Source organism: Gallus gallus, chromosome 2, assembly GCF_016699485.2.
Source record: "Gallus gallus isolate bGalGal1 chromosome 2, bGalGal1.mat.broiler.GRCg7b, whole genome shotgun sequence".
Classification (NCBI taxonomy): domain Eukaryota; kingdom Metazoa; phylum Chordata; class Aves; order Galliformes; family Phasianidae; genus Gallus; species Gallus gallus.
The window spans coordinates 20,092,071-20,101,517 of NC_052533.1; the positions used below are offsets into that span (position 1 = coordinate 20,092,071).

Below are 9,447 nucleotides of genomic sequence, written 5' to 3' on the forward strand. Positions count from 1 at the left end.
GGCAGCTACGAAAAGCTAGGTGCTTATTGGGAATATTATTGCTGCTGCCTTATATAGCTTCTTCATCATGTTGTTTATATTGGCCAGTGATCCCCAAAGACTTCTTGCATGGCAAGACACCTCAAGGGTGCTGGAGGTCAGTCTGACCTTGCTGAACTGCCTGCTAGCACTTTTTCTTGGCAAGATCAAGGTAATCAGCATCTGGAGGTAACTTTCTCTGCCTTTTCATTTCAGAGAGAGCCCCGAGTGACCAGACTTGCAGCTAGCTACTCATGACTAAGTGCCTAAATTTAGATGTTCATCATCATCAGTGTTGCAAGATACTGTAGTAAGTATAGAGTAAATATGGCTTGTTGGTAAAGGTGAGAAATAGATCAATGATCCTGATGGATCACCGAAATAATGTGTTGGTATTTGAGCTGATTTGGGTGCGTTTACTTGGAGCTGCGGTGTATTGTACAGGCACAAATATGCTAATCCATGACTATGTACCACAGAATTACCACATTTGGAGTGTTATGATTCCAGTTTTGCACATGGGTCCATTTGCTTCAGCAGCAGCTTTAATACATACAAAGAGCAGCGTGGGGCTCCTGGATTTAAATGTCATATTGCTACTAGTTCCTAGACTGGACAGAGATGGCATTAAAGCTCAAGACAGATTCACAGAGAGATGCCTAGTGAAATCTGAACCTCCTCTGGACCACCTGTCAAAGACCCTGGTTATTGCCTTCTTCAAAGCATGGCATTTATACACGTAAGAAATTAAAAAATTGTGCAAACAGATGAACTGGGAATGCTAAATGATGATGAATTACAAAGTGCTTGTGGGAAAATGGGAGGATGTTACTAACTGGCTTAAATAACGAAAGTTTTCATACATGGTATGATGCCAAAATGAGTGGGTGACAACGGAGGTCCAAATGCCAGCAGGAACTATTAATGTTAATACTGCTATGAAAAGTACTTACCAAACATTTAAAATCATGTTTTCACATTCCCCACTTAACTTCAATCTCTCCCAGTTGGTTTCCACTGCAGCTAAATTTGCAGATAAAATAGATGCATTTCTGCAGTGTTGGACACTCATACATCTTGTTCACATATGCTTTTCTTTCCTCTATGGTCACTCCCATAGTTACAGAGCAGACATCCTTCAAATGCAGTTAATTTACATTAATGCAAGAACTTTATTTTTCAGTATGAAAGACAATGGAGTGGTCCTAGGCTAGGTTGAACATCTTGTCATTGGCAGTAGGCAATCGCTCGCACAAACATGGCAAGGATCTGAATTGCCTTTTAAAGAGTAATTCAAATCTTGCCAGCTTGGTAGGCAATGTTTTTACAATAAGCTGAAAGCAGAATCAAATATTAGACCAGCCTACAGTTCTCTGCCAGTTGCTGTGGCTTTGCAGTCTTTTCTTTCTGGGTTGGGTTTTTTTCCAGTCTTGGTTTGCAAGTGTGTATATGTGCTTCTGCAATTGAAGTGAATGGCAGATGACTGGCTAAATTCCTCCAAGGGAGTGCTCCCAGAGACACGGTGTCAATAAACTGAAACATGCAGGATTATAATTATCTGCAATCTGTCTAATATAGTAATAATTTAATATGGGTGGGCACAGGGGGTCAGCTCTTTAGTTCAAATTAGCGCGCCTTCGTTGAATTAAATGGATCTCTGCCAGTCTTCAGCAGCTGAAGAGCTAGTTCAGTATTTTCATGCAAACTGTGATTTCAAATCAGCAGTTCTCCTTAAAAAGCCTGTGCACCAGTGGTACCCTCACACTTCACTGCAGAAAAGGAAAAACCACTCTCTGTGAAGTGATTTGCCACCTCTTTCTCTACAGCAGTCTGGAGGCATGTGTGAGCTGAGTGGTGCTGAGAGTTGTTCACCAACGCTAGGAAGAGAGTGCTGATCTTTACCATAAGCAAGACGCCAAGTGAGGAACAGTTTAATAGAAGAAATTAGTAGAGGAAGACAAAACATCTCTTCCATGAATGCAGAGATGTTTTCTGATTCCCTGAACACAACCTGTCTTGATTGGATGACATGACATTAAAACTGCTGACACGCTCAGAGATAGGCTGCCTGTTTACAATGAATTGAAATTCAGATCCATACTGTCTGGCAAGGCTGGCCGCAGACAGTTTCCTATTTTTTCCTTTCCCTGCACTGCTTCTCCAACAGTGTTTTCCCCCAAGAGATACTGGCTTCTGCTAACCACACAAAATATGTCCGTGCAGCAAATTCTGAAGGATGTGCCAGCTCAGGGGCTTTATGATCCTCATGATGCATGAAAAACTTCATGTGATTATATTTCTTATTTTCAGAAGTTTGATCCCCGAGAGGCTGACCCCTGAAGGACCTGGTGGGATACCTGTTAGCCCGGGACATGTTGAAGCCTCACAACTCCATCTCCTGGTATTGGATGCTGAAGAGAAGACCTGTCTCAGAAAAAGGGAGCAAAGATTTGTGGCCTTTAAAACACTGCCTCAGTATGCTGTGCAAACCCTTATTGTGATAATAATTGTCTTTTGGAATTTGTGTACAGAACACTAAAGATAGGAAGGAGCTCTCTGACAACTCACCTGTTTGAGCAGGGCTGCAGAATGCAGTTTGGAAGAACAGTGCTCCACCATTCAAGACATGTTGGTTTGGAAGAAAGTTCTGTCTTGAGGTGGGACAGGAAAACTGCTGAAGTGTTTCATAGCCAATGCTCATTTTGCTTCTTTTGTCTGAAGACAGTGATGTTGTCCTCTTATCCTGCTAGAAAACTAAAGCTTACATCACTTCCAGCTTGCAAGCTAAGTGCATATATGCATAAAATTCTAAATGCCTTAAGAAACAGTAATGTCATGGCATGGGAGGTTTATAAAAAATATAAAACAGCTCAGAAAGGGTTATTGTGAAATGATTAGTGCCTCTGACACTTCCAGTTACAAGACCTAGGAGACATATAATTACATCAGTAGGTGGAAAGTTCAAAATGATGGAGGTGTTTTTACATATCATGTGGATAATCTGCATAACCCCTTGAGTCTGGAGGCTGTGAATACTGAGAATTCACATGGCTTCAAAAAAACAACCAGAGAAATTCAATGAAGAAACCACCAGCATCCATTAAAAGTAAAGACAACACCCCTTGTTCAGAAAGTCTGAGCTGCACGTTCTTGAGGCAGGGAAAGAAGCTGGGGGAAAGACGACTCCCTTCTTCCCTCTTGTGCTGTTCAGCTGCTGTTGGCAACAGTCAGGAACATGGCACAGCACACAACAAACCCATGGTCTGACTCAGTAAAACTCGTCTTGCATTCTTATGTCATGCTACATTATTGAATAGAATCATAAAACTACTGTAAAGACCCATTGTAGCTGAGAAAGATGAAGGGCTGGAGAACCTGCTCCATGACTCATTTCTTTACTTTGGTTGTTCATTGGAGTGGTTTTTTACACCATAAGTGTTGTAGGTCTGGACCATTATGTATTTCTTTTTCAATCATTGCTGAAATCTTAAGGAATTTGCTAAGGTGTGGCAGTGGTTGAATAGAAACCTCACAGTTTCCCCAGGGTTTTTTCACAAAGATCCATGGCACGTACAAGCATCTTGAAATGGAGCATCCATTTGTTTGATTATGCTCCAAGCCAACAAAAGAGCCAGATAAAGCTAAAACAATTTGCATTATCTGAAGCTTACATATATGTAATCTTGTCAAATAAAAGCCACAACAAGCTTGGTAGAACAAAGGACAGAGGGAGATCCTTATGCTGGTTGTAGAGGGAACAGCTAAAGCCTTGATCCCTCCTATCAAAGGCAGTATGTTCAAAAAAGCTGGGAAAGATGCCCATGTTCAAGCAAATTTTTACTTGCCTGTAACATAAAGCAAGTTATTGTCATGGTAAAGTAACAGGCTTTAAAAATGGTAGAAATGTGCATATATGTATATGTACATACTCATATGTTATATACACATGTAGTTATTATCCCTTACAAGAGGAAAGCATATTATCATATGATTATCCACAGTGAGGGGCTGCTGGAGAGCTCGAAGCTCTCTGTGTTCTTGCACTTGCAGAGCTCTCCGCTGCAGCCCAAAGGTCCTTCCCACTGTATGCTCTTTGCCTTCCTAAATTCAAATCTATTGCTTTAAAAAGAAGTTATTTTGCAAAGCACAAAGATGTATTTTAATAAAATAGTTCTAACCAAATTGCTGACGGCAGGACAATTCTGCAGCTTCACAATAGGAACTGTAGGGTTCCTGCTGCCTGATAAACACATGATAAATTGCAAACCTCCTGCTTCTATCCCACAAGCTCAGAGTGTTGAGTGATCACCATTGTTTCTCTGATTTATTTTCATGCCTACTGGTGCCCATATAAAATCTCAGTCTATTTATGCTCAGGCTTCCTCCAATTTTTTCATGGATTATGTAGCACAACGATCAGATTGACAATTAATGTAAACATATATCACGGATGTGAATTACATTTTAATTCTCTGAGTCCATCACATCTGTCATCTCTATTTGTGTGATTGCCTTAGCTATCTGACTATTAACTCCACCAGCACGGCTCTAGAGAACTGTTTGCTCAGGCTTCCACAAGACCTGGGTCTGCAGAGTTCTTATATTTACATAAATGAAAAATCTTCTGGTTTCACCCAAATTTTGCATTGTTGTTCATGCGAAAAAAGTAAGGGGTTAAACCTGTTGCTGTTGCTTGAGTATGCCTGGAAGGTACCCTCAAGCACTGGTAACACACAAGGACTTGTTTTCACACAGATCTCACAGCTCTTTCAACAGATCCTTGGGGGCAGTGGTTGCTGGACTTTCACCACTGTTTAGACAAGGAATTCGTGGAATTTCGATTATTTGCATGTAACTTTGGGGGATCTTAACCAAAGTCCACTGAACATAAGAGCCTGATAATGGCTGAGATAGGATTTGCTTACAGCTCAAGAGTGAATTTCTTTGCCTTGAGCACTGTGAAATCTTAATTGATCAGATTAAAAAATGCCATCATAAGAAAAACAAGAAGTAGAAAAGAGTATGTATCTGCAGACATAGGGGCCTACATGAGACCCTTGCAGTGCTAGCCAGTCTTTGTCTAAACTGCAACCCTGCCAGGCCATAGGAATAATTTGATGGCTTTTGTTCCTCAATAAAGAGACTTGAACACCTTTGAACCTAGAAAAAAAGAACACATCAACGATTTCTTTCCAAGATCCATCAGTTAACCAGTTTTTAATCTATTTAGTATGTGCTTCAGTGATTCAGTTAAATGTTTTAATCGGGATGTCATGTTGTATTAAGTGAAAGAACCTGTGGAAATCTGTGTGTGTTATGTCAGCTGTCACTTTTTATTAACTAAGGCCTACCAAAAATGCTAGCAATATTTTTCTAGTAAGTGCTAACATTTAAAAATTTACATTTTACGAGGATCCTATTGCTCTCATTAAAGAGTGCTGATAGTGTTTACTGCATCTGCATCCCACATTCATCAATTCTTTACAGTAACATGCTCAATATATGCTATGGTTTTGCTCAGGATCAATGCTAGCCTAACAAGCCTGCCATTAGCCATGTAATACCTTTTAGGCTTTTGAGCCCTTGCCCACCATTAACATTTCAGCTATTCAAATGCATGCATCGTTGTGCAGCATCAAACACAGAGTACTTCCATGAAAAGGTGCATCTTCATGAAGATTGGTCGTTTCTGCATGCAAAAATTTCAGCTCTACCAAAAGCACTACCAAAGATTTTGCAGATATAGTGAAGGTAAACAGCATATATGCTAAATTTTGATGCAGTCTCTGGCTCATAACACCTGCAGTTAATGCTAGCATTGTTCAGTGAAGTTTAAGATGTGCATACGTTGGTTATCATTCACACAGTATTTTGAATATACAAATAACACTACATAATTCTGCTGATTTAGTAGAGACAGTAGAGACATGAGCCACTCGAGGCATTACAAGACCTTGGTGAGAAGAGGAAAACTCTAGCTCAAAGCTGATGTCCTACGGTGACAAACAGGGTCCTGGTTCATCAAACAAAACAAAAACCAAAACAAACAAACAAACAAAAATACTACAACAAAAAACACCTTATGATTACTCAGACATTTACAAAATACTGTAAAGCCTAACTTGTGGCATGACTACAAGAAAAGGACACATGCAATGACACTGAGCGATCGACTCAAATACGCTATAAAATAACAGTCCCAAAATAGTAAACCTTGCGATGAATTATTAAAGTTGCTTATTTTAACATTTTATTTACTGAATTTTGCATTATTAAAATTACAAATCATCAACTCACATTGTGTTGTCATTGAGTCTGGCCTCCCTGAGATTTACCTTGTTCCCATTCTGTCTACCCAGTTGGTTAACAAGATCTCAGATGCTGACCTTTTTCTCATTATACCCTTATGATTCATGCCACTGACTCTCTCTTGCCCATTCCTTCTCATTTGAAATTTCTTGGCTGTGCCTGCAAAGCTTTGCAAGGCTCCATCACACCACGAATCTCTGATCATGTGTTTTCCCATATGCAGCACCTCTTGTCCTCCCTGTCCCGGGTGCTACATAACTGCTTTCTTTTGTTTAATTTTATCCTTGGCACACATCTTTCCTGCAATACTCAAATAAGAAAAAAATTAAAATTGCTTGGTGAGAAGAAATCCCTCATGAAATGCCCAGCATATGCCATCTTTCCTGTGATTCTTTTCATACTGTGTAATTTTTTTTTAAAGTGTTCCAATAGTATCTAGCACCAATTCACAGATGGGTCCATCAGTGGATTCTTTGACACGATGGCAAGTAGGGATTACTCCTGTGACATGCTTCAAATAGACCAAGGCTTTGAGATGAAATTCCTTATAGCGAGCACCCCAAAAGGAAACAACCTGTAATTCTAAATACTGTACACTAAACAGGAAATGTTTTAGATAGAGTGAAAGAATAGAAGAGTAGAAACAGCTCTACCAGCACCCATCTGAATTTCTGGGAAAAGCTTGGGTCTTAGCATCCCATTGAGGGAAATAGCACCAGCTGCAGGATGGTGTCCTGGTCTGTTCCTTCCTATGGCTCTCTTACCTGATGTTCACCTACAGCCTTCCTTGCCATTCACTCTGTGGGAAGCTGGGGCAGTGGTTTAGCCACAAGTGGTGGCGCTGTCAACATGATATACAGCCATAGTACTGCTGAGCTCCTGGGCTACCCTGCCTGAAGTCTCTCAGCTTCCTGCCCTTTTGCCTCCAAGGTACCTTAAGAATAATGTAAGCTTCCTTAGTATTTACTGAACTATTTTTAAGGACATAAAGCAGAATCCATACATTTCTGGCTTATTGTTAAAAATGGTTGTGTATTATATAGCAAGTGTTGCTAGATATATTTTTTCCTATTCCTAAAAACGGTATTGCTTTTCCGTTGAGTTTGAGCTCTCTTTGTCATTACAAGAAAACCCAGGGCATGGGGTAATCATTCCCAGACTGTTTTCATTTCAGGCTAAAGATCAAGAAGAGCAACTCCAAAGGTAGAAAGCAATTCAATACTGCTGCCAAATTCTTCAGGTTTCCCTTAAAGAACGGTCTGTGGAACAAATGCTCTCTTGTGAATGATTCTGTGGAAGGTTAATCAAAATAAAGTCAGCATGTATTTTCTTCTTTGCTTCAGCTATCTGTGCCAAAGCAGCATACTCTACATGGCAAAGCCAGGATCTGTTTCCAAATGCAATACCTAGCACCAAGGCCTTCTGCATCTCATGGTATTAGGACAATGACTTGCAGATGCCGGCCTCGGCACTGTTCTCAACTTGGCACAGTATTATCCTTGTAGGATTCCACTCTTGGTGGGATGCTTGCAAAATCTGTCAGCCTAGATGGATGTTCATTGCTGAATAAGCTTTGTTTACTATTTGTTTGTGTGCTGGAAACAAATCGAAAGGCCCTTCGATCACCTTCTGGCCAAAAGGCAGTGCTAGAAAAGTTTCCTCCCCAAAGACAATTTTGAATCTTACTTAATATTTTCTGAAACTTGAAGAAGCAAAAATAGATATTGTAATCCAACAGATACTTAAGAGCATGTGAAATAAGTTTCAGATGAGTGCTCCAAAGTCTTTTGTTCAAGCTGGAACGTGGTGATATCTTCTCTGTTTCCAAGATTTTTATTTATTTCTTTTTTACCGTCTCAACCAGACAACTTGACAGAATGTAAATCCAAGAAAGTTCCCTTTATAGTATTTGGAATTAAGTACTGCACAGATATTTTGTTAACATCTGCCTGCTTCAGTTGAGAGAACAGAAACTGATTCATCTGAGGAAGCTGCTGGCAAGTGACATATAGAAATGCTGAATTACAGCCAGCACCAGAATCATAAAAATGAATTGTTTTGTTCAGAGGAGTGAATTTTGTCATGAGCCATGCCAAAACCTGCCTTCGTTGACAGAAATGGATGAGAGCACATTATCTTATCTCAAAATCCAGTTTACCAGGTCACACACTGATGATATCCTGGTCGCATCCCTGATTCTGTAGAGATGACAAAGCCAAGATTATTCCTAGCTCAGGAGAAGTTTCACAAAGTCTGTATCTTTGAAACAGGTGTTTGGCCATCCTGTCTCATGGCAATGGATTGCCCTTGCAAGGAACTCCTCCATGGCACCATTCTGTCCTCCCCTTCATCCCACCTTGGAAGGGCTCTGTTATCAAGGAGGTACCAAGGAACACTGCAAATACAAAAATGAGAAAAAGAGGAGGAAAAGTCATTTGTCTTCTAACTGTTTGTGCTTTGTCATCTCAGAAGGTGTCTCAAGTGCTTTTTTTCCCTTTCTCTGCAAGTTGTTTATATCTCCTGGGAAAGAATCTTAATAGATGGAAAAACAATTAACTAGCACAGGGAAAGACTTCAGGAAAACTACTGCCTTCTCTTGGCTCCGTGAGAGCAAATCTAAGGCTGAGCTTGTTAATGTGGACAGATGCTTGAACATCTTTAGCACACGTGATAAAAAATGAAAGGCTGAAGTGATTCAAAAGCTCAAACTTCTATTCATTTGTTAATTAGAGCACAGTCAAAAGACAAGTAAATACCTTCATCCCAGAAACAAAAAACGTATAGGCACAAGTACTATCAATCTGTGGTAACCCTAGGAGAATATACTCCTCTTAGTTTCAGCTAGTAACATCTGCCTTTGTTACTACATCGCATGGCTTGCCCATACCCTTGTATGCCAAACATACAAATATCAACGTTCCTTCTACATCAGGAAGACCTGAAAGAAACTGGGACTTTAGGAAACCTGTTAGCCTATGTGTCAAGAGTGTGTTTGCATTAAAAACAAAGATTCGGGAAATAGGATTATGCACCTTTGCTCCTACATTTGGCAGTTCATTAGATTGTAAAACAAGGGATCTTAAGCTGTTTGCATATTCATTCTCACGTGTTCCCCCCCCA

General features: G+C 40.1%; 1 long non-coding RNA gene across 1 annotated transcript; it reads left to right on the plus strand.

Moving 5' to 3' along the window:
* The first annotated feature begins 254 nt into the window (after window positions 1-254).
* On the plus strand, window positions 255-6,316 carry LOC121109643. The gene is made up of 2 exons (XR_005857350.2): window positions 255-328; window positions 2,329-6,316. It is a non-coding gene; the product is annotated as an uncharacterized LOC121109643 (long non-coding RNA).
* The last annotated feature ends 3,131 nt before the right edge of the window (window positions 6,317-9,447 follow it).